This window comes from Balaenoptera borealis (genome assembly GCF_965194805.1).
Source record: "Balaenoptera borealis genome assembly, chromosome: 10".
Taxonomy (NCBI): Eukaryota; Metazoa; Chordata; class Mammalia; order Artiodactyla; family Balaenopteridae; genus Balaenoptera; species Balaenoptera borealis.
In genome coordinates this window covers 78,540,452-78,564,990 of record NC_138874.1, presented here as the reverse complement: position 1 = coordinate 78,564,990, position 24,539 = coordinate 78,540,452, and the positions used below count along the sequence as shown (strand labels likewise).

The following is a 24,539-nucleotide window of genomic DNA, read 5'->3' as shown; positions in this document are numbered from 1 at the left end:
AGCAGTCGAGCTATTCATAATGATATTTTTTCTTAATTATATTAATCGATATTAATAATAATAATTGAATTTTAGGGCTACAGCGGATGAGTTAAAAGTATTTAACCATTCTTATACTGTAGGCATTTAGATTGGTTCTGATTATTATAAATTGATGAAATGATTTCACTACCTCTATTATGAAGGAGAAAACAAACTGTAGTTTCTATTCTGCTGCTATTTTTTGCTGGCAGAAGTTGAAACATGTGGAATGTGGGTCTTTCCCCTATTTAACAGGGGCTAGAATTGAAGCTTGGAGAGGGCTAGGTAATTTGCTAAGCAGCCGGTAACCGGCAAAGCCTGAATTCTTACCCAGGTTGGTCCCTCACAGCTCCAGAGCGCCTCTGCCCCATATTGTAGCTACTAGCAACTTGTTGCCTGTCGAGTACTTGAAAGGTGGCTAGTGTGATTGAGAAATTGAACTTTTAATTTCATTACTTTTATTAATTTTAATATAAAAACGTATTCACTTAGGCTTTTGGAAAACTTTTTAGTATGTTTGGAACAACGAGTATGGAACCTACTTTTGCAATGATAAAATTTATTAAATCTAAATAAAAAGTATTTTCAGTTAAAATTTAGCATTCTAATTGAGATGTACTATACTTGTAAAATACATGCAAGATTTTGAAGACTAAGTATAAAAAGGTAAAAATATCTCATTAATTTTTTATTTTTTCATGTTGAAGTGATATGTTTAGTACATTGGATTAAACAAAATATATATTTAACATTAATATCACTCATTTTATTTTACTTTTTTATGTGGTTACTTAGAAAAATTAAAATTACATATATAGATTGCATCACATATCTATGAACTGTACTGCTGCAGAGCCTAAGTCTTAACTCTTAAGCAGAGAACCATTTTATTCTACGTATGCCTTTTGAGGAGATTATGAAACTTTACGTTTCATCAAAAAATTGTGTTATGAATCTTGGGTATCATAGTTCAATGAATAGATCTGAAATGAGTGTGAGGGTTTAGCTACAAATCAGACAAAGCATCCATTTACCTTCAAGTGTTTTAATAGTTCTTTAAAACAGGCTTGGACATAGCTATTCATTCAAGATGTATGATAACCTATATCTGCAAATGATAAAGTGTATTACTTGATAGTAATTTTTTTCCCCCTGGTTCTTTTATTTGAGGTGGGGCAGGGGTGGAGGGGAGTTGAGGATGGTATCATTTCAGAAAACTAAAAACAAGTTCTTTAGGTTCATTTGTCTCCTTTTCATACCATCTCTTTACTAAGAAAGCCATGACTTTTTTTTTTTTTTTTTGGCTGCATTGGGTCTTCATTGCTGCCCGTGGGTTTTCTCTAGTTGTGGTGAGCAGGGGCTACTCTTTGTTGTGGTACGCAGGCTTCTCATTGCGGTGGCTTCTCTTGTTGTGGAGCATGGGCTCTAGGCACGTGGGCTTCAGTAGTTGTGGCACACAGGCTCAGTAGTTGTGGCTCACGGGCTCTAGAGCGCAGGCTCAGTAGTTGTGGCGCAGGGGCTTAGTTGCTCCGCGGCATGTGGGATCTTCCCTGACCAGGGCTCAAACCCATGTCCCCTGCATTAGCAGGTGGATTCTTAACCCCTGCGCCACCAGGGAAGCCCCAAACCATGACTTTTTAACATGCATTCTGTCGAGGACAACTTAGATGTCGATTACATGTGTAATTGTGTGTATGTTAAATGTAGTTATCAAGCGGATGATAATAGGCTATTAGAATAAGTTGTAAAGTTCATAAAAGTCCGTGCAGCTTATCTGATAGGGAGAGTTTCTTTACTGCTGCTGTTGATAAAATCTAAACCAGTGGTCTTCACACTTTGGCATATGTCAGGACCACCTAGACCCATGGCTAGTGAAGTCAGGTAGCTGGGCTTCACCACCTCCCCTCCCCAGTTCTGATTCAGTATTTCTGGGGTGGGACTGGAGAATTGGCATTTCTAACAAATTCTCAGGTGATGATGCTGCTGCTGCCCTGGGGACCCCACTTTAAGAATCACTGGTCTAAACAAAGGGACTTGAAGTGTTGGGTTTTCTTCATTTGCATCAGGCCAAACTAAGCTTAGTACACTCTGTTAAAAGGTATAAGATATGGGTGGTCTTAAAAAAATCTATTACTCTTTTAATGATGACCTAGTAGAGCTAGGACATGCTGACCCTACCCTGAAGAAACCCTGGGCTCAAAGGATGGGTGAACAGAGTAGCTGAGGAGCTCTGGGGACAAACAAGAAGGGAAAAGCCATGACTCTAAAAGTGTGCTTTTTGTCAGAGGCCTTGTATGTTCTCTTTAGTTCCCGTATTCCAAACTAGAAGAATGTTTTGATATAGCCCCCCTTCATAGAGGTCCAGTGTGACCCAGCACATAGCTCAATCCGCAGGACACATAAACTAATATTTATTATTAAACTGGGTGGCCCAGAATTACCAAGAGTTCTTAGGAAACTGTGTATCTCCTAGTACCAACACATACTTTTTTTCATAGATCTGCCTTGGAAGAACTTCCATTTTACATTGCTTTCTTTGTTTCCATAATGTTTAAACTTTAGATATCTAATTTATAGCATGGTATGCAATCTGAAGAAAAATGTACATGGCATCTTTCATGTTCAGACATCAATTCTTTCACTACATCAAAATACTAACTATACTAAGAGTGATTTTTAAACAAACATATCAGGGCATACGGCCAAATGGGGGCCATTCTTCAAACTAATCACCTTCAGAAACTATAAACTTAATCCATCGAGGCTTCCAGTGTTCAAAATGATTTTTAAACTACTGCCCTGAAATTGTTTCATGGCTCCATTTGTAAGTCATACTAGAAAATTGGTGACTTAACTCAAATGTATACCTTGTTTTCAACCAAGAACAGAGTTATGCAGCTAAATCACCTGACTTTCTGATAAGAGTTGGCAAAAAATATGATGTTTAGCTTTTTCCAAATATCGAATCTTACATCAGAATATAAAGATTCTGTTGACTTTGAGGGCTTTAAAAAGGATTCACCATAGATTAATTAGACAAATTACAAAGATAATTACTAAAAATATTTTTAGCTATCATAGGCATTTTTAAAATAAATGTGTGGGTCCTTCAAGGAATAGATCAAATATACTACTCCACAAAGTTCTCCCTAATCTTCCTCCTCCTTTCTTTAGGTTGGAAGTAAGTTCATTTTCCTTTGGATGTAAACCATTCCTTATCTTAACATTTCTGATGATAGAAACCCTTCTACCTTTTAGTAGAATTGTACTTTTCCTTCTATAACATCTTTAAAGGAAAGAGTACGACTCCCCCTTGTCAATTAACAAAGTGTCTTATATTTATTCTTTTATTACATAAATATTTATTCTAAGTGCTGGCAATATAGCAGTGAAAAAAGATAGACATTCCACTAGAATAGACTCTCTAGGTATGGTCCCTGGGCCAGTAGCATGAGCATCAGCTTAGAAATGCAAAATTTGGGACCCTACTGCAAACCTACTGCATCAGGAACTGATGTGTGTAGAGATGGAAGAGAGTGATAAGGTCTAGCTCATCAGGGAAGACTTCCTGATGGAGCTGGGATTTAAGGGATGGGTTATAATCTAGTATGTATGAACAGAAGATCCGGAGAACAAGCCAGGAACTCGGAATAGCCAAGACATGAAATTGGAACCTGGTGTTTTGGATGCCCTCAGAGGAAACCAATAGAGAGTTAGTGAGTAGTGTGATAGTAGATTGTCTTTTGGATCAGATTACAAAAGGTTTTGAAGATCAGATTCAGAAATGTAAACTTGATTTAAGAGTCACTAGACTTTCTTTCATCTTTCTGAAATATGAACATAGAATAATAATGGCAGAGATTTAAGACTACCAATCTTATCCAATCCTTCTCCAGGATATCTTTTGCACTTGGACTATCCTTTTTAATACTTGGACTGGAGTATGGATTTGACACCCATTATCTTCTGTCATTAGAGGTACTGATATTCTTGTGTTATCACTTAAGCATAGAACCCACATCTGTTTTATATTCTTCATAGTGCTTAGTCCAGTGTCTTATATTCTGAGCACTCAGTAAATATTTTTTAAATAATTACAAGGTCATCTTATAATAACAATTTACTTATGTTGACCAAATGGTAATTTAATGCTTTCAGTTTACAAAATAATTTTCTTTGGGTTCCCACATCTGATCTTGACAACAGTCATGTGAGGTACATACTACTGCATCCTTATTTTAAAGATGTAGAAACTTAACTGTTACTTAGAACTTTACCTAGCAATGGACGCACCCGAAATACAGATACTAGTCATAATACCTAACTCTGAGCCCTTGATAGGAAGGAGACCCTTTGATAAATGCTTTATAAAATACAACATTTTATTTAATCCTTCCAACAACCCCTCTGAACTAGGCAGTGATAATGTCTGAATTTATAGCTAAAGAAACAGAGGCACAGGGAAGTTAACCAGTGTGCCCATGTTAACTGGCAGAGCCAGGATTTCCCCACACATCATTTGACTCAAGCTCTTAAATTATTATTCCATTAAATAAGTTTCCCAAGGACACATAGCTAATAAGTGGCAAAGCTGTAGCCTGAAACCAGGTCTCTTGATTTTAAACTTCCCATTTCACAGTAATCACAGGTTATTGAGACCTGGACACAGTCTCCCTTGGCCTTTTTCCTGATTGTCTCTGAGTGTAACTAATTGCAATTTTGATATCACAATCAGTGCTGTGGCAACAGATGGACTATAAGGTATAAAAACTGAAGCAATTGAGAAAATGTTTCCTTTTTCAATTTGCATGGCTATAGTTAAACATCACATAAGGATTTTAAAATACACCTAGTTAGATAGGTGATGATGTATTTTCCATAAAAATGAAAGAGCCCAAATTTCTCAAACCTAAAATAATATTGGTCCATGACATTTTCCCCAAATTTTAAAATGTATTTAATATGAACAAATAGTAAATTTCATTTACTTATACGTGAGATGAATCACTTTTACTGGACAGAGCCAAACATTCTCTCTGGGCGGGCCTGTGTAGTCCAACCACATTCTTTTTTTTTTTTTAATAGGTGAAGAAAATAAAGCTCAGGGAAGACAAGGGACTCAACCAGGGTCAGATGCCTGGTTACTGGCCTAGCTTGTAATGGGACCTAGATCTTCAGAGTTTCCCTTCCAAACTGTTCTCGGCACTTCTGAGAGGCAGTAGAGTGAAGGGGTTAAGAATGCGTAGTTTAATCAGAGCTTTGAGTCAGCTGTCTAATTCAACAAGTCACTGTGTAGCCTTGGACAAATTACATAAGCTCACTGTGCTTCCATTTCTGCATCACTTAAATGGCAGTAACATCACCTGTATTGTATTCTTGCATGGAATAAATTATGTATTAGTTTTTGATCATTATTTATTTTGTATGGTAATTGTTAATCTACCTTTGTTGTGTAAAATTAATTGTTGTGGTAGAAGCAGCATCTTAAGTAGAAAGAGACTCAAATTTTAGTCTAATGCTATTTATTTTTAAATGTATATCTTCATTTTTTTATCCAGGTAAAATTTATATCTTCATTTTTATCTTTGAAGGGGTTGTACTGGGTGAACTAATGGTCTGTTGTCAGATGATATTTTTTTAAAAATTGTACAGAGACAACCTTGGATAACATTGCCATTTTGATTTATGGTAGATTTGTAGTTGAATATGGATAATTTTTAGGCTGAATTCCATAGGACAGTGCAATGAGAATTTTCCTGATCTTTTTTGGTGCTCACTGAGTTCTTATACTAAATCGGGAAATGCACTCTTCAAATATTTAGTTGGCTGGAATTCCACTTATTCATTATTATTAAAAGGGCCTGCCTGAACTTTGACTGTGGAGGATCCAGGCTTAGACAACAGCGTGTTGGTCTGGCACATGGGATACCTATTTGAGCTTACAGTCGTGTCCAGCATGTCATTAGGACTACTACTTTCGAGCATGCACTGGCAGACAGAGGCCATTTATTCAAACGTGGAAAAGCAGAACTAATTGGACACGAAGCAGAGCTCCCTATTCCTGCTTCAGGCTGTCACCGGAAAGAACACAGAGGAAAGAAGTGTCCTCATAAACTGTGGAAACCTACAAGCCCTGAAAAAGACATACTGTTTAAGATTAACAACTTGTGAATCTTTTTTTCTGTAACCAGAACAATCCAATACCCAACCTTCAGAGAAATGTCAGAACTGCCATTCACTTCAGAATTTAGGCTGCTACCTCTCTTCTGAGGCTCGACGGGCCTGTAGAACGAGCCTATATTTATACCAAGTTACAGGAAAGAGGTCTTTCTGAAATATTTGATTGGGGGCTCAGATTGTTAAAAGCGACAACAACAAAAACCAGCGTGACAGAATTTATTTTGGATTTTTTATCAATTTGAACGATCCTTGAAAAACATTACTTCGGAGTGTCAGTTCAAATTTGCCATCAAACAATTAGATCCCCCAGAGTCACACATGAGATAAACATGTAAAATACAATGTTTATAAGAATGTGGTAACTAGTGCTTCTTGGTACAAGTACAGAAACCAACTCCAACCTTGATAAGCAAAAACAGGGGATGGTATTTTAATGCTACGCTGTTATCTCTCAGAACCCACAAGCAATGTATTTGTCTGCTTGGGCTGCCATAACAAAATACCATAGATTGGGTGGCTTCAACAATCAAATTTTATTTTCTCACATTTCTGGAGGCTAGAAGTCTGAGATCAAGATACTGGCATGTTTGCTTTCTCCAAAGACCTCTCTCCTTGACTTGCAGATGGCCACTTTCTAGCTGTATCCTCACATGGCCTTTCCTTTGTGAGTGTAAATCCCTGGTGTTTTCTTCCACTTCTTATAAAGACAGCAGCCATATTGGATTAGGGCCCCACCCTTATATTTCATTTAACTTTAATTACCTCTTTAAAGTAATAAAGAGGTCACCTTGGAGGTTAGGGCTTCAACAGCAAATTCAACATATGAACTTGTGTATGTGGTGGTGATGGTGGCGGGACACAGTTTAGTCCATAACATGCAGCAATGCCGTCATCTTCAGGAAAACAAAGAATTGGCAATTGTAATGCATTCAGGATGCTCTATTCCCATCTTTCTTCCTCCTCCCCCCCGCCGCCCACTCCCACTCTGCTTGGAGAACCAGATTGCTCTGATTTCTCTCCCAAGTCCACTGCCATTTAAGGGGCTCTTCTACAGTCTTTTGATTTACTTGCTACAGATTTTCCCAGAGAGAATGATTTGTTTTCTGGGTACCAATTCCAGCTTCCTGGGAGAGAGAGGTGTAGCTCTCTTCTGATGTCCATCCATGATTCAATACAGTACGGGAAAGGGAGTGGATCCAGGGTGATAGTGAAACTCTTTAACAACTCTATGTGGGCGCCCAGCAATCAGCTGGAGTGGGAGGGACTCTACAGACTGTTGCAGTGTCAGGAGTTAACCTCCTTTACCTGCTGGCACGCAGAGGTCCCTGACAACGCACCTCCCACTGGAGAGAGTTTTCCTACAACATTTCTCTAGGTCACTCCCTCTGTCTCTGTAAAAACAAAATGCTAATGCCAAAAATGGGTAATTTTCATAGAAATTTTAAATATTGATTTACAGATAGAAAAAGAGTCTGGAATCAAACAGTAAAGAAATATTCGGCCACTCATTCACGATCTTCAGAAAGCTCACGCATATATAATGTATGATTTTCTTGAAGATGAATAGAGCATATATTTTAAAATATCTAACTCTTCTATCTGTCATATAAAAATATTGCTAATTCTCTTCCTGGCAGTTTAATGGTACAGTAATGAATAGTAACAATTCTTCCATTTATCATCTTCCTCACTACCATCTGACATTCACCTTGAAATAGCTGCACACACTTTCTGGCACAGCGGTACAGTGAGCGATGTCCTCTCACTCACCTGCAGGTGTTTGCCAATTCCCTCCTGGCTCTGGGGAACAAAGCCAGTGCCTGCAGGGAAACAGGGAAGTTCCAATGACCGATTCCTTTGGAGCTCAGTCTTTTGTTAGCTCTGAAAATGGAACCGTGCGTGTTAGCCCATGGCCTGTGAGGGGTCCGGGAAAGAGAAGCTGATACCTGCAGGGAGAATCAAGAAGCAGTTTCTCTGCCAGTTTAGTGGTCTGGGGTCTGCTGCAAAGGTCCCAGGATTGAGCAATTGTTGCAGGCATTCATTCTCACCTGCAGGACTTCCACAGGGAGGCCAGTTTCCAAGAAATCCTCCTGAGAGCAGGTGTCTGCAGATGGGGTGGAAGAGGTGGAGGAGGGCAGGAAAATGTATGCATCTCTGACAGGAAGGAAACTTACCTCACTCATTTCAGATCAGCAATGGCCTGAATAACTCTTTAGGAATGCTGTTATTCATTATTCAGCTAAAATTGATTCAGCACCTATTCCGTAAATATTTATGGAGCATGTGCTCTGGGGAAGGTAGGCCCTGCATTTGCCACTGTGGGGTTTAAATGTGAACTGAAATGTGACCCCTGCTTTAGTAGAACTTTTCACTAGAAAGTTTTATTAGCTTTTCTCTGGAACTTTTCCTGAGGATTTATGGTGTTCAGATTCAAATTTGTGGCAAAAGAACAGCTGTGCCTGCAAGGAGTTTCCGTTCTGTCAGACAAGATAGAGAATACAGGATTCGAGCAGACAGTTTCCAGATGCATTTTTGATTAGTTTGATTTCCTGAGAGGTATATAGAAAATGAAAATATAACTACTGTTTACCCATTGACCCTCTTGCTGAGGTAGAAGATGAAATTTTTTCCTTATTACTAAGAAAAGGGACTGTTATTTCTCTTTACCATGCTAGGTCCTCTCTCTCTCTCTCTCTCTCCATATATATTTTATATATGTGCGTATATGTATATATACACATATATACGTATATGTGTATGTATATGTATATACACACATATACATATGCATATGCATATATGTATCTATGTGTATATATATGTTATTACTTAACACTGATTGCATTTGACTTGAAGTCAGTATAATGGACAGCCCTTCATGTTCCTCTCTGCCTAGACCCTGAGGATGTGGGCAAGGCTCTTTCTTGGTGGATAGTACATCATTGCCAGGCCATTTATTCAATGAGCATCTTATTATTTTCTGATTAGTCCTTAAACTCTAACCTTAAAACAAAGGATGATTTCTTGAGAACAGTATTTAAGTACAGCATGGATAAAATATAACCAAACTTATTTCTTAGTTAAATTAAGTATTGCAACTAAATTCAAATGTTAATTGTACTTCGAGGAAATGGGACAAACATGAGTTTATCTTTGACCATGAGTCTGTGCTCACAAGTGAAGCATCATAATAACTTACTCACCAGGGACAGTAGCATCAAGCCTCTGTTAATGCCTTGATACATCGTCCTGTTTTTGTGGGGCTCAGTAACTGGTTATGTCATTTGAGGACTTTGCTTCTTCCTAAGATGACCTTCCTTATTTACATACTTCCTCCTGGATTAAAAAAAAAATTTTTTTTCTCTCTCCTGTTTCTGTAGCTGCTTTCCAACCTCCTTCTTTCACTCAGAGTATAAGCACGTATGTTTCCTATTGTTTAGGTAGAAAAGAGTCCTAAGCTCCTAGAAAGAACAGCACCATAGGAAGCAAAATGAAATCCCCTTCCCTTTGGTTTCCCTCATGGTGGCTCCAAGTTCTGATTGCTTAGCTCAAAGTGTAGCATTTTTTGCCTTCTTCCCTGAGAAGACATCAGCAATTTTCCTGCATGAGGGAGGCGGCTGTCAGTAACTGTGGGTGGCTGAGTGAGAAAGCAGATGAGATGCGTTGCTGTAAAAGTTAAATTAGGAGAAGAGTGAGTTGTGAGTGAAGATAGAAGTAAATACTTTAGTAGATAGATCCAGAATGGCAAAGATCACGATAAACCACAGTGGCAATAGGTTTATATTCTTTTCTTCTTTCCTCTCTCAGTAGTCTTTCCATTTCCAGCTATGGATTAAAATTATTGTCCACTGTTAATGCTTACAATATTATTTGGAAAACTAAGGGCTTAATATACAGCCCTTAGTTTTATATATACATATATATATATATATATATATATATATATATATATATATATATAATATATAATAGAATATCATTATACAACTCCAGGTGTATTTTTGTAAATGTGGCTCTAAAAGATTATTTAATATGCATCCCTACGACCTAAAAGAGAGCCATGTGAATCCAAGCTATTATTGTTACAATTACAATGCCCCGCACGGTACTAAATGGTTTATACAGAACTGCTCGTTCAACCCCCGTAATAACCTTCTGAGGGTTTTTTGATAGATGAGGAAACTGAGGCACCGTTAGTTACCTAGACAGTTTTCTAGATAGGCTAGATCAGGTGCCCAGGGTTTTACGGCAAGTAAGAGACAGATATGATTTCAGGCAGTCTGACTAAGAGAAATAGAGTATTCCTGAAAGCTGTAACTTATTTTCTGCACTTAGAATAAATGTTTTACTCCCCCAAAGGAAAAATTCTGTTAATTTCACCACCAGCCAAATATTTCTAACTTTTCTTGCCCTGTCAGCTACCTGTCAGTTTTGTAAAGAAATGCAGCATAAAACTGACAGGAAGAAGCTCTGAAATCTATAACCACATGACAGAATATTGAAAAATCCTCGCAAAAGCTTATTTTGTCATTTATTGGATAGCACTAAAACCAGCTGCCAGTGGCACAGGTGATTTAATAGACACCATTTAGCTAATGTTATTTTGCCAAGAAAATTCACTGTGCTGAATTCTTTTCTAATCTTTTGTGGCTGCTTACTTATAGAAAAGTGTGCCTAGAAACTAAATTATCTCACAGAGGAGAAAAGTAAAACAGAGATGGCTATTAATTTAAGCTGTTTCTCATTGCAACTATCACTCTGAAGAAATATATATGGAGTAAGGTATACATGAGTCTTTGCTAAATGGAAACACTTAAAGTGGTCCATTTCATGTTTGGAAGTTCAAAAGGCATTGTTTATCAATAGGGTATTAAAATGGATTGAATATTTTCTAGCTTTAAAAGTAGGATGATGAATGTAAAAGAGTTTTGCAGACTCTAAAACATTATGCAGGGACTTCCCTAGTGGCACAGTGGTTAAGGATCCGCCTGCCATTGCAGGGGACACGGGTTCCAGCCCTGGTCCGGGAAGATCCCACATGCCGCGGAGCAACTAAGCCCACGCGCCACAACTCCTAAGCCTGTGCTCTAGAGCCCGCGAGCCACAACTCCTGAAGCCCGTGCACCACAACTACTGAAGCCCGCGTGCCTAAAGTCTGTGCTCCACAACCAAGGCAAGCCACCGCTATGAGAAGCCCGCACACCGCAACGAAGAGTAGCCCCCACTCGCCACAACTAGAGAAAGCCCACGCGCAGCAACGAAGACCCAACGCAGCCAAAAATAAATAAATGAATTTAAAAAAACAAACAAACATTATGCATACCTCAGGCACATATAGATTTATGTAATGCAAGTGATTATGTTTGGTGTGTTAGTATTGGGTCAAACTAGTATTTGTGCAGTGCAGCAATATTATTATATAGCTTCCAGTGTCTCTTCAGAAAAAGGCATCCAAACATTATTTAGAATGCCAAATTTTATTTAGCACCTGAAAGACAGCCACTTAAATCTAATAGATCCTTGTACTCTGTTATTTTTATTTCTTCCACTTATATAGTGCTTTATCATATTGGATGTTTGGATGTCTTCACACAGAGAAAGAGTGGCCAGAAACCCCATGTATACAGCATGGGAGAGCATCAGTTATCCTCCTGCAGTGACCCTCAATCGTGTAGAAGACTAAAGCACATTCAGCGCAAAGAGAGGAGGATGAAAAAAGAGGGCAGTAAAAAGGAGTAGGGTTTTAGAAGAGAAAAGGGTCTCTCTCTTATCTCTTGAAAGACAGAAAAAAATTTCTTAGAAGGCAAAGAAATCACATAGAAAAGTAGACAGAAGGATGTGCTAGGTGCTAAGAGCAAAATTTTTGTGTGCTGCAGTATGTACCGCCCATTTCAGAGAATGGCACATAACACTGATAATGATCATGACACCTTCCTGTAGTCAGAGAAAGACTGAACCATCCTTACCCTTATTACTTGGAGCAGTAGTTCTGAAATGTTGGGAGGCATCGTTCATTGTAATCACAAATGCTAGAAACAACATATATTTCAGCAATGAATTAGATGAATTACATTTATTATAGCTATATATCATATAAAAGTATAATGTCTTATAGAACTACATGCAACTGTTTTAAAAATGAGGACATCTGTATGTGTACTTATGGAATAATCAACTATAGATATGTTTTAGTGAAAAAGAGCAAGTGACAGGCCAATGCTATTGTATGTCCCCATTCTTTTTTACCCCTCTCCCCCTGCAATGGGCTGTGTATACATATATGAGATATTATACTGATATGTTTATAAGGCATTTCTCAAAGGATATCTAATAAACAAATAATTTCAGTTTTCTATGAGTAAGAAGCCTAGAGACTAGGATAAAACAGGTTTCTTTTTTCAAGGTATGTCTTTTTTTTTTTTTTTTTTAACTGTTGAACTTCATCTACCCTGTGCTCTTCATCCTCTCCCCTGAAAAGCACTCCATTAGGTACAGCTTAGTGTCCAGTTTTCTACTGTTTGTCAAGCTTCATAGATAAATTGACAAACTTAAAAAGATTCTCAATCAAATTATCATGCATCAGCAATCCTGTAGGAACTTGCTACAGTATAGATTACCTGGGTCCCCTCCAGGAGGGTTAAATCAAAAACTCTGGACACAGAGCTCTGGAATCTGCATTTGGAGTGAACATCTGGAATCAAGCCCTCGGTGGTGGGGGGGGGGTCTATAGACTTCACCTGTAAAAAAAAAAAAAAATTATTTATTTTTTATTGAAGTATAGTTGATTTACAATGTTGTGTTAGTTTCAGGTGTACAGCAAAGCGATTCAGTTATACATATATAAATTATTTTTCAGATTCTTTTCACATATAGGTTATTATAAAATATTGATTATATAGTAGGTCCTTGTTGGTTATCTATTTTATATGTAGTAGTATGTATCTTTTATTCCCAAATTCCTAATTTATCCCTCCCCACACCTTTCTCCTTTGGTAACCGTAGGTTTGTTTTCTATGTCTGTGATAGGCTTCACTTTGAGACACATTCGATTTGAGTTCGTGGAAGGCATGTACTCATGTGGAGGACATTTACGTGTACTAAATGTAATTGCTCCACAGTGAGTGTTTCAATAGCCTAGAGAGATGTAAATTTACAATGACCACATTAGAAAAAGCATGTTAAAAATAGTAATTATCATTATCATTATTGTTACTATTTTTAGAACTTCTATCCTATTGATTTCCTTTCATCTAGAGGGAGGGGAGATATCACCCTTGTGTTTATCATCTCACCTGGATACACCTTGCTTTGCCTCTGAGGGAATGATGTAAAGAGCCCTGATATGGACAATCAGAATGAGAAAATGTTTGAAACTTTTCTTAGAAAACCTGCTAATATGCATATTACCTTTAATGATAATCACTGAAAATACAGATGTTCTTATACATGCTTGTGTGAACTTTCCTTTCCCAGGCCTTTTGCAAACTTGTCATTAGACAATTTGAGTCTTGGAAGCTCACATCTACTGGAATTATTAGGATGCCCAACCATTCCATCTCCTCTTCCCAAACCTCACTTTCCATGAAGGCTGAGGCTTTGCCTTGTGAATGTCAAGCATGTCTCAAAGTGACTGTCCTATATTCTTTGGTTTGCAGCCTGCCTGATGAGCCCTGATCACCATTTCTCCTGGTGAAATGAGGCACTTCACTGTTTTCTTTTCTTCTACCACCTGCTGCTACCACTGCTTGCTTCTTGTCAGTTTCTATCTCCCACTGCCACGGGAGAGCAGGAGAGGATTTGCCTCCCACAAGTAATTAAACATTTTGTTACATTATCAGTCAGAACCCTAGCTCTTCTAGTTTACAAACCTTTATCCTTGGTTTCTGGTAATTGTCCTGGAGGATATTTGAGAGGGTCCATCTTCTAGTCAAACATAGCGTTCCCTGCCGTTCTCAAACACATTTTTTCAAAACTAAGACCGGGTATCTGGACATTCATGTACCCCAAGACTTCTGTGATGTCTTTGGTCTTATAGGACCTAACCATCTGCCCCAAATCTTTTTAAACATTTTGCCCTGGATGTCTCTTGGAAACAGGTTTCCAGGTCACTTACTGTGATAAGCCAGCCTCCCCAGACCGAGCCTATTGATGAGCTTCTCTGGTTTCCCGACTGTACTATAATAGGATGTATTGTAACAAGTGCAACATGTGTTTCCATGTAATTGCTATCATTCATTGGGTTGCCTAGGTAACAAGCACTATGTGAACTGTTAGAATCAGTATGGATATAGCTGCTGAGTTGTTAACACTAAGAACTATGCATTATTCAGCAAGCTGTTTTCTTTGCTTACCTAGTTATGTAGCTTTTCTTCTTTAAAAGGACAAGTGATGCTCTTCCAGTTTCGTGGGAAGCATATTTAATAAGATAGTCCCCAGTAAACAGAATGGATTTGCTCCAGAAAAGCTGCCTGTATACTGAATTCTGTTTTCCTATTGACATCCATTATAAAAATGGAATTATTATTTTGCGATTTTTGTTGTTTCTCATAAAATATCATTTACAGGTAATAATGCAGCAAGCTTAAAAATAACCTGTGGAAAAGGTAAATTTATATTTTTATAGGAGTATTAATATTAGGTAAATAGCAACATGGAAATGCAGGATTTCTCAGGTTGTTTTTCTTATTTTCTCCAATAGGTTAAGGGTTCAAAGAAGGAAAAAGCAGCCCTTGCAAAGAAAGCTGATTGATCAAGTTTCTGTGTATGCATTTTTTTTTTCTTTTAAATATTCTAAAGTAGAAAAGTTCAGAGTTCTGTGTGGTTGCTCAGATCCTGTTTCTACACATGTTTCATTAGGAATGGATAGGCTGAAAGTAAGTTAAAGGGAGAGGACATGATCAAATACCAAACAATAGCCTATTGTGGCAATCATTTTGCAATATTTATACATATATCAAATCATTATGTTGTACACCTTAACCTAATACAATGTTATATGCCAACTATATCTTAATAAAACTGGGAGAAAATTAAAAGTAAAATTATTTTCAAAAACCAAACAAATCAATAACAGCCATTCAGTTTATAGCAATTGTTCATTTGGAAACCTTGACACAATGCAGACTGAAAGCATCCTGTGAATTTTAATGTGAATTTTAAGTTTTTGTACTTGGGACATAATAACAGCAAATACTTGGATATTAACTGTGAACAGCACATTGAAACATTCGTCCTGTGACTGAGTGCCTTCCTTTGAGGAGCTTGCTGTTTGGAAGTAAAAATGTAAGAATATTTTCTAATTATCTTTTGATTAAATACTCCAGGATTTAATGAGTCCTGACTCATACCATATTCTGAGCTGATACTTCCATCCTAGAGCTGGGAATAAACAGATCAACCCATTCCCCACCTTCAAGGAACTATGAGTCTAGCAGGAAAGCTAGAAAATAAACAAGCACTATTCACAAAGGGTGATGACTGCCAGAACATGAGAAGTTCAGGGTGCTATTATTATTAGTTCTTAAGAGTGTCACCAAAAAAATAAATAAATAAATAAAAAACAACTTTCCGCACAACACGATGCTGAGACCCAAAGTATGGATAGGAGCTAACTAGTTAAAGATGAGGTCAAGAGTATTACAGGCAGAGGGAAAGAAAGGTGCAGAGCCCAGAGTCAGATACAAACGGGGCATTGCAAGCAGGCAAGGGCACCTCCCAGATAATATTCTGACAGTGACGGGCGAGTCTGTTAATAACCCACTGCACTACTGTGTTAACAGCTGGGAAATGCCAGGTCTTCATCCAGCGCTATTGCTAAGCATCTTTCTACTGCTATTACATCCCTTAGGAAAATCAGTATTAAATTTGTGTTCACAAATCACATGGGTTTAAGATGGAATTAAAAGTAGTGCTTTAGTACCTAATTTCTGGTTTCCTTTCTCTGTTGACTTCCCCTGAAGTAAAGGTAGGACAGTTTTCGTTAATAACATTGCTTTCTCTAAAGTATGCAGAGAGGAGGGCTTGGCAGGCAATGTGAACACGCTGATGGGCAGTAGGGTTCCAACTGGTTCTTCCCATGAAAGCACCCTCAGGGCAATGTGCCTTGGTCTGAAAATAAAGCAGATTCAGGCCTAAAATGACCAGGAAAGCAGATGGAAGGCAAAAAACAGGCATTCCCTCGCCTTTCCGCCTCCCTCCCCCAACTCTTTGTGTCTGCTTCTGTTCCTGTGAATAGATGAACTCTGAATAAGCTTAGGCAGTAGTTTGTCAGCAGTGGCTGAAGTTTGGGGAGGCCAAGGGACGGGACTGTCAAGCTAGGGAGGGGATTCAGAGCCTAGAGGACAGCTAATCATCTTTGAAAACTCGTCACTGTGCTGATATAATATAAATGTAGATTTGTTGGCAAGTCCCTAAATCAGAGTATGAGATTTATGATCGTCAAGGAAGAAGGGAAGCATCTTTAGAAATGAAAGAATAATGAGCCTATGATCAACAGCATGGACAGCAAATTATAAGCCTTAGACATGTAAGTCTTCCTTGTCTCCTGCCTTGATTATTATTGTGTTTTTCTAATCCCTCTTCCTGTCTCAGATCTCTTAGTCCTACCCTTCCTTCATTTGTTTATGTATATTTTCATCAAACGTTTATCATCTCTTATGCCCTAGATATTCTGAGTGCTGAAATGAAGCTCCTTTTCTCACCCAGTTTACGTTCTGGTGGGAGGGAAAGGAGGGAACAAACAGCAAACTGATACCTTAGAGTGATGATAATAATTTCCAATTATAATGAATGCTATCAAAAGAGTATGAGTGAGTGTAACTGATTCGTTATTTTGGAGCAGGTAATTAGGAGAGGCTGCTCTGAAAAGGTGGGTTTTAAGCTGAGACCTGAATGCAAAGATCAGAGATAACAGTATTCCTGGCAGAGACCAATTAGTTTAAAGTCACAAGGTAGGAAAGGAAACAATGTGGAGAGTTCAAGCAAAGGCCAATGTAGCTGTGCTCTGTGGGCTGGAAGGGCGGGGTAGGGAGTGGTTTGAGACAAGGTCACAAACTAACTATAGTTTGTAGGTTTTGTCAGAGGGATAAGGAGTTTGGATTTTGTTTTTAGCGTAAGGGAAAGCCACAGGGGCATTTTAAGCAGACAAGTAATAACATACTGTATTAACTATATTTTAAAAATCATGTTGTATAATAGACATCTATGAGTCCATAATTAAATAAATGATTGAATAAATAAATATGGGAGAAGAGGCAAATATTTCTTTTCTTTTTTTTTTTTTAAACATAGAAAGTCTCTCCATTTCAACTCTTTTTTTTTTTTTAATTTTATTTATTTATTTATTTATGGCTGTGTTGGGTCTTCGTTTCTGTGCCAGGGGAGGGCTTTCTCCAGTTGCGGCAAGCGGGGGCCACTCTTCATCGCGGTGCGCGGGCCTCTCACTATCGCGGCCTCTCTTGTTGTGGAGCCCAGGCTCCAGACGCGCAGGCTCAGTAGTTGTGGCTCACGGGCCTAGTTGCTCCGCGGCATGTGGGATCTTCCCAGACCAGGGCTCGAACCCGTGTCCCCTGCATTGGCAGGCAGATTCTCAACCACTGCGCCACCAGGGAAGCCCGAGGCAAATATTTCTTGCAGATAAATTCAAAACAATAAATGTAGGTCTATCCTCCTCCAGGAAGTAGAGCTTAATTCCTCTCCTTTTGAGCATGGGCTAGATTTAATGATCTGCTTCTAATGAACAGAGTATGAAAAGGGAAAAATAGTAACTTTGGAGTGAAGAAACTCAGCAGACACCACCAGAACCAAGTGATAGAGGTTAACATGACCAGATATGAGTCTGGTCATATTAGACATTCATATAAATGAATGTCATGTACTATTATAGATTGAATCTGTGTCCCACCAAGATTTATCAGTTGAAAACCTAACGGTATTAGGAGGTGAGATCTTTGGGAGGTGATCAGGAAATCAGAGAAAAGCCGTCATGAATGGGATTAGTGCTTTTATCAAAGAGGTCCTGAGATCTCTGGTCTCTTCTGCCACGTGAAGAGATAAGAAGTCTGAAGCTCAGAATAGGGCCCTCACCCAGTCATGCTGGCACCCTGATCTCAGACTTGCAGCCTCCAGAACTATGAGAAACAACGTTCTGTTGTTTATAAGCTACCTGTGGTATTCTGTTATAGCAGCCTGCGCTAAGACATATTACCCCTGACGTGATATGATGAGAAGGACATTTCATTTCTGGTAATCGTCCCTCAAATCTATAATCATGAGAAGACATCAGACAAACCCAAACTGAGGTGCATTATATAAAGTACCTGACCAGTGCTCCTCAAAACTGTCAAGGCCATGAAAGATCAAGGAAAGACTGAGAAGCTGTCGCGGATTGAACAAGACTATGGAAATACAGCAGCTAAATGCAACATTATATCCTAGATTGAATCTTGAGACAGAAAAGGGGTATTATTGGAAAAACTGGTGAAATCTGAATAAAGTTTGCTGTTTAGTTAATAGGAATGTACCAGTTTCTCAGTTTTGATAAACATACCATGATGATGTTAAGATGTTAACATTGGAAAAGTGGATGAAGGTTATACCGGAACTCTCTGTACCATATGTATAACTTTTCTGTAAATCTAAAATTATCCCCCAAAAAAAAAGTTGAAAAAAAGGAAATAAAGGATTCTAGCTTCTCTGTGATGAATAGCCTGAGGCTGGTGTACAAGAGTGGAAGCAGGGAGCCCAGGGAGGACCGGGGCTACTGGATGTTCTAGATGAGAGATGGTGGTGATCAGGCCGAGGAGGCTCGTGGTGGAGATGGAGGGAAGGACATATACTTGGTATTGTTTTGGAAGTGGCCAAGAGAGGACTTGGTGATGGGCTGGATGGGAGTGATGGCATAGGGAGGAGGGGGAGGGGGAGGGGAAAAAAGATACTGCGGTAGGAGTTATTTCCCTGAAAGAGAGATATAATGATACCGATTTTCATTTTAGAAACCTTCATTAGTTTCCCCTGAAAATATGAAACCAAACTCTCCATCCTGACCGACCAGACCCTCCATAATTCAGTCCCTACTTATAGTTTTTATGTCATACGCACTGCATCTCCTACACGCAGACATGGTACACTTAGTGTTCCAGTTACGAGTCTTCTCAGACTCAGCTGGAGTTAATTTTCTACCTCTTTTAAAACAGCAGAACATGCTCATGTTGTATTATGAGGTGATAATAATGATAAGAGTAATAATAACAAAAATTTTTTTTTTTTTTAATAGTGTGCCATATCCTGTGCTAAGAGTTTTACCTCTATCATGACATTGGCTCTCAACAAGTCTTATGAGGAGAGTGCTTTTCTTTCCTCGGTCTATACCTGGAAGAGCTGATCCTTAGCGGTGGGACATCTATATAATTTATTGTCCAAACGAAAAAGGGAGCACTATTGGCATGTACTCTGGGACAACAGGTATAAACCAAGGCTGTTCAGGGGAAACCAAGACACATGACCCCACAAATTGGTGTGAAGATCAATTTGCTAAAGGTCACATGGTTAGCAAGTGACACAGCAGAGCTTTTAAACTATTAATATTCTCATTCCAAAATCACTGTTTTTAATAGTTATATCAGTACTCTCTTGGTGCTAGATTATGGGTTTGGGTAAGTGACCTGATCTCTCTGAGCCGTGCATTTGTCATCAGTAAAAATGGTGTTGCTGGGACTTGGTGAAAGTTCAATGAGATGGTTACTAAAGCGCCTACCAAGGGTGAAAACTCAATAAATGAGGGTGGCGGGGGTTTGTGGCTTAACCCTAACCATCTTCTTTGGCCCTAAATAGTATTTAGCACAATATTTTGCTGGTAGATGGTGCTAACTTTAAAATAAATACTACTTAAATGTACTCTAGGACTCTAACATCAAGAATTAGGTTCATGGGCCAAAGGAGTGATCAGGAACTACACTGAATCCAAGTGGATTTTGGGGGATGTTTCCCAATAACAGAGACTCCCCCTCCCCCCATCACAGTTGCTTCAGAGCCAGAGCCAAAACAAGAAAAATATTTGGTAGGGAAGTGCTGTGGAAATTCCATATTATTTGCCACAATAAACTGAGCAGCTAACTTTGGATTCATTACTTCAAGTGCAGGACAAGGTATCAGGGGGTTCTCTTCAGTGCATGAGTACACGAGTCTTACCCCCCGTTACAATTTGCTGCTAACTGAATTAATAATGCGTCTTTTTTTCCCCCTAAATATTTTAACCGGCTGAGTAGCCTAGACAGAGTACAGGCTGTTGTTAATATTACCAGTGGTATTTCCTTATGTTATCAGGTTGTCCATGTGTGAAATCCCAACACTAAATATTAACCATAAATGCTTTACTGAATCTTCACTCTGTAACCATATAATCTGACCCGATGCATTTCCTCCAGGGGCCACCTTTGCCATTTTCAATAAAGTAGTTTAGCTGGAAGCATGTATGTTTTGCCTTGCCTTCTTCAGGGCAGGATTATACTTTAGAGTTTTCATGTCAATGCAAATAATAACATTAAATTATTCATGAAATAGTTTTCAGTTATGGATGTTTGCCGTCAAAATTCCCTTCCAAAAATCTTTCATGTGATTTTTATTATTCGAATCCAAACTGTGCAATACTCACCTTCTATTTGCAAGATAATATACCTGGTGCTTTAGTTAATATGGAGAATATAAAACATGATCCCTGCCCTCAAGGAACTTACTGTGTAATTATATTTATTTTTATATTTTGTTAAAACTTATTAAATATCTACTGTTTAATAGTGTTTTTACATGGAATAATTTCTTTATAGTTTGTAACAAACTCATTATCTAGATGAGGTTATATCTATTTTGCATATTATTACACCAACCATCTGAGAGGCAAAATGCTGTACCTCTATGGCAAAGAAAGCATTTATTTATTTGTATTTATTTATTTTTTTTTAAAATAAATTTATTTATTTTTATTTATTTATTATTTTTGGCTGCGTTGGGTCCTTGTTGCTGCGCGCGGGCTTTCTCTAGTTGCGGCGAGTGGGGGCTGCTCTTCGTTGCAGTGCGCAGGCTTCTCTTGTTGCTGAGCACAGGCTCTAGAGCGCGTGGGCTTCAGTAGATGTGGCGCGTGGGCTCAGTAGTTGTGGCACACGGGCTTAGTTGCTCTGCGGCACGTGGGATCCTCCTGGACCAGGGCTCGAACCTGTGTCCCCTGCATTGGCAGGCGGATTCTTAACCACTGCGCCACCAGGGAAACCCCAAAGAAAGCATTTAAATCCAGGCTACCTTTTGGTTCCAGGGCAAATATTCTATATGGAAAACTATAGTTTGTTTTCATGGAGCAAGCAGAGCAATAGAAAAAATGTATATGCATAGATTCATCTCTAGAGTTCTATCTACACTTTCTCAATGTTGATAGTCTGGAGTTGTAAAAACATTCATAGACATAATAGAGTTATATCTCACTTATTTCTTTGTCTAGGATTGCTTTAATGTTAAATCTTCATCTCATACAAAGTGAGAATTCATGTTAAGTAAACAAGTAGAATTCCTTCTGCCTGTTCCGTATCTCTCCAACCATATCCTATGGTTCCACCAGCCCTTGGTTTAGAAGCTGCTTCTTTCATGAAAATATGATAGCTTCAGGTTTTGACTCTTATCTTCTTTTGGTATGGAGAAAAATGTAAGTGCTAACTTGTTTAAGTTGATGTTTATGAATATGTGGTCACCATACCTGAATATGCTGTTTTGAGCCTCTGTCTATATAAGGTAGATATTTTGAGGTGTTGTAATAAACCTGATGAATTGAGTTGGCAGTTAACTATAGGCAGGATCAAGTGTATGTCAGTCTAATAGGCTCTAATGAGTTGAACCAGGATTCTGTTGACTTTAGTGTTTTCTTTGGCAGACTATACTCACTAGTTTTAGGAACTTCTGTTATTTGAATGAAGCCGAGACCTCTCTAATAGATGAAGGTAGAGGCAATACCTCGAATCTATACCTTACATCTTAACTCTCAGCTTAGAACAGCAGTTCAGTGGGCTGTTAGCTGGCTGTAAGATTTATGTCGCCTAGTAGAGTAGTAATTGTACTAAGGGTAAATGACTATTTCAACCCATATGATTGCCTTTTGAAATTAAGAGTTTCAAGGACGTTGTTATGTTTTAATATATTGAGACCTAAAAGAGTATTCATTAATATGTATGCCTTGATATCATGGCCCAGTTTAAAACTCAATTCAGACGAAGCCCATGTGCCCTCAGAGATAAATGCTTCTCTCCGAATTGCCGTATGTAACAAAAATGAAAAGCAGAAATGATAGCTTGTCTTCTCTGCAGTTTTAAAGTCTTTCTTTGATGAGTAGTTGACTTTTGTCCTATTTCAAAAACATTAACTTTGGAGTCTAAAACTTAACCACATAGAGGGAAAAGAGAGATCCTGTTTATAGAAACTTGTTTTCCATACTCAGTGTAGCACATTTCACCTGGGAAACTTTATGTAGAATCTATAGAATGCTATTCATAGATCATTCAGAAGTACATTAAATTAGGGATTTCCTTTCACCCTCTGATGAGAGAAAGTGCTAAATATTTAATTCTGTGTTTCTCTTTGCACATGTACCAACTAAACAGTGCCTATAACACTTCCAAATTATTTTAAAAATAAGCTTCAAAAAAAATGAATTGGAAGACGTTATAAATCTATGGAAAATACTTTTTAAGTAAAAAACATACCTCGTAAAAATATGCTTGATGCAAAAACAGTAGAATTATTCTGTTTTATGTACAAAGAATAATAAAAGCCTTCATCATGCATTGTGTTGACATAACCTTTATCACATCTGCTCAGCAACTGTGGTGCTTTGTCAGGAAACCTTGCTGCAAAAGGGTGATACCTATTAAATGTTCATCATCCCTTCTTTCCAACTTCTGAAACTGTTTAGGGATGGTGCCTCAGTTAAGACTGAATAAGGTAAGGAACAATCAGGTAGTGGCTACCTCCAGTGTCAGGAGTGAAATAAGGAATGGAAAGGAAAAATGATATAATTCCAAATGTTGCACAGAAAGCTCTATTTGTACCAATACGTTTTTGGAGCCACTTTTAAGCTTAATAACTCAAGTTACTGAATAAAGTAAAATTGCAGTCTTTTCTTTCTCTGGTTGGCGACTATGTAGTGAAATTTAAATACGAGCCAAGGAATGGCTTGATGTTGGCATTTTAAGAGAAAAGAAAAGGGGGCAGTGATGACTGTAGGCACCAGTCTATAGAACATCGATTATAGATCATATCCTTTACGTATGTCAGTTCATTTAATATTACTCTGACTCTGCAATGTAGATTATGTCCCCATTTTGCAAAAAACAAAAAAGAGAGTCTAAGAGCAGTTAAATGTTTTATCCAAGGTTAAAGAGCTTTTAAGAGGTGAAATCAGATTTAAACTAGTTCTCTCTAAAATGTCTACTTTTCCCACTATATTACTGTAACTCTATATAACCCATAGACTCAGTAATTTGCCCTGTTAGAATTCAGTGTTTACTGAATTAATTAATTAATTTCAATGTTTTCTGTTGATAATAGTGAATAAATATTATTCTTCATTGGGGGTCTTATTTGATTCCTGGATTGAGGGCTGCGTTCACAAAGCCTAGCTGGCTGGCTTTGGCAAATACTTTACTTGCTCCCATATTCAGCCTCCCGTCTCATAAAAGCTGAGAAAATGTTGACAGTATGTGGATAAAAGTTATTTCCCCCAAGTCCTTTTCTTCATAAATTGCTGTGTATTTAGTACCATGATGCATTATATAATTCTATTCTCTAGCTGCTTTCTTTTAGTGTGCTATCAATAAACCAGTGAGAATGTTTTTTCTGGAGTAAACAGAAAGTTCTTTTAAATGATCACCTCTGGAAATATGCTATTTACAACAAACAAACAACAACACAATTCTGTTGGGCATTTTTTGGATCAAAAGCAAAAACGCAAAATCCCTACCCTCAAAGAATTCACAGGCTATCAAAGAGGAAAGGAAGGAATCTATTACTTCACAGAGGATCTATCTCATAGGGTTGTTATAAAGATTAAATGAGTTATTATATGGAATGAATCTGGAACAGTGTCTGACACACAGAAAGTGCAATATAAGCATTAGCTATTATTAGAGTGACCAAAAAAAAAAGTGCTATGGGCATGGAACAGAAGAGTGGGAAAGGCCACTTCTAGAAGCTTCAGTATACCTTAAGCTCATCCACCCAAAGGTGATGCTTCATTATGACAAGGCAGAAAGAGTTGTCAGAGGGCCACAAGTGAGCATGCAGGCGAGGACAAGACTGTTTTC

The 24,539-nt window shown here is 38.2% G+C and overlaps 1 protein-coding gene across 2 annotated transcripts in view; it reads left to right on the top strand.

Annotated features, from left to right (window-relative positions):
• PRKG1 (protein kinase cGMP-dependent 1) overlaps positions 1 to 24,539 on the top strand; it is a 1,237,939-nt gene that overhangs the window by 701,155 nt on the left and 512,245 nt on the right. The window lies entirely within an intron of this gene.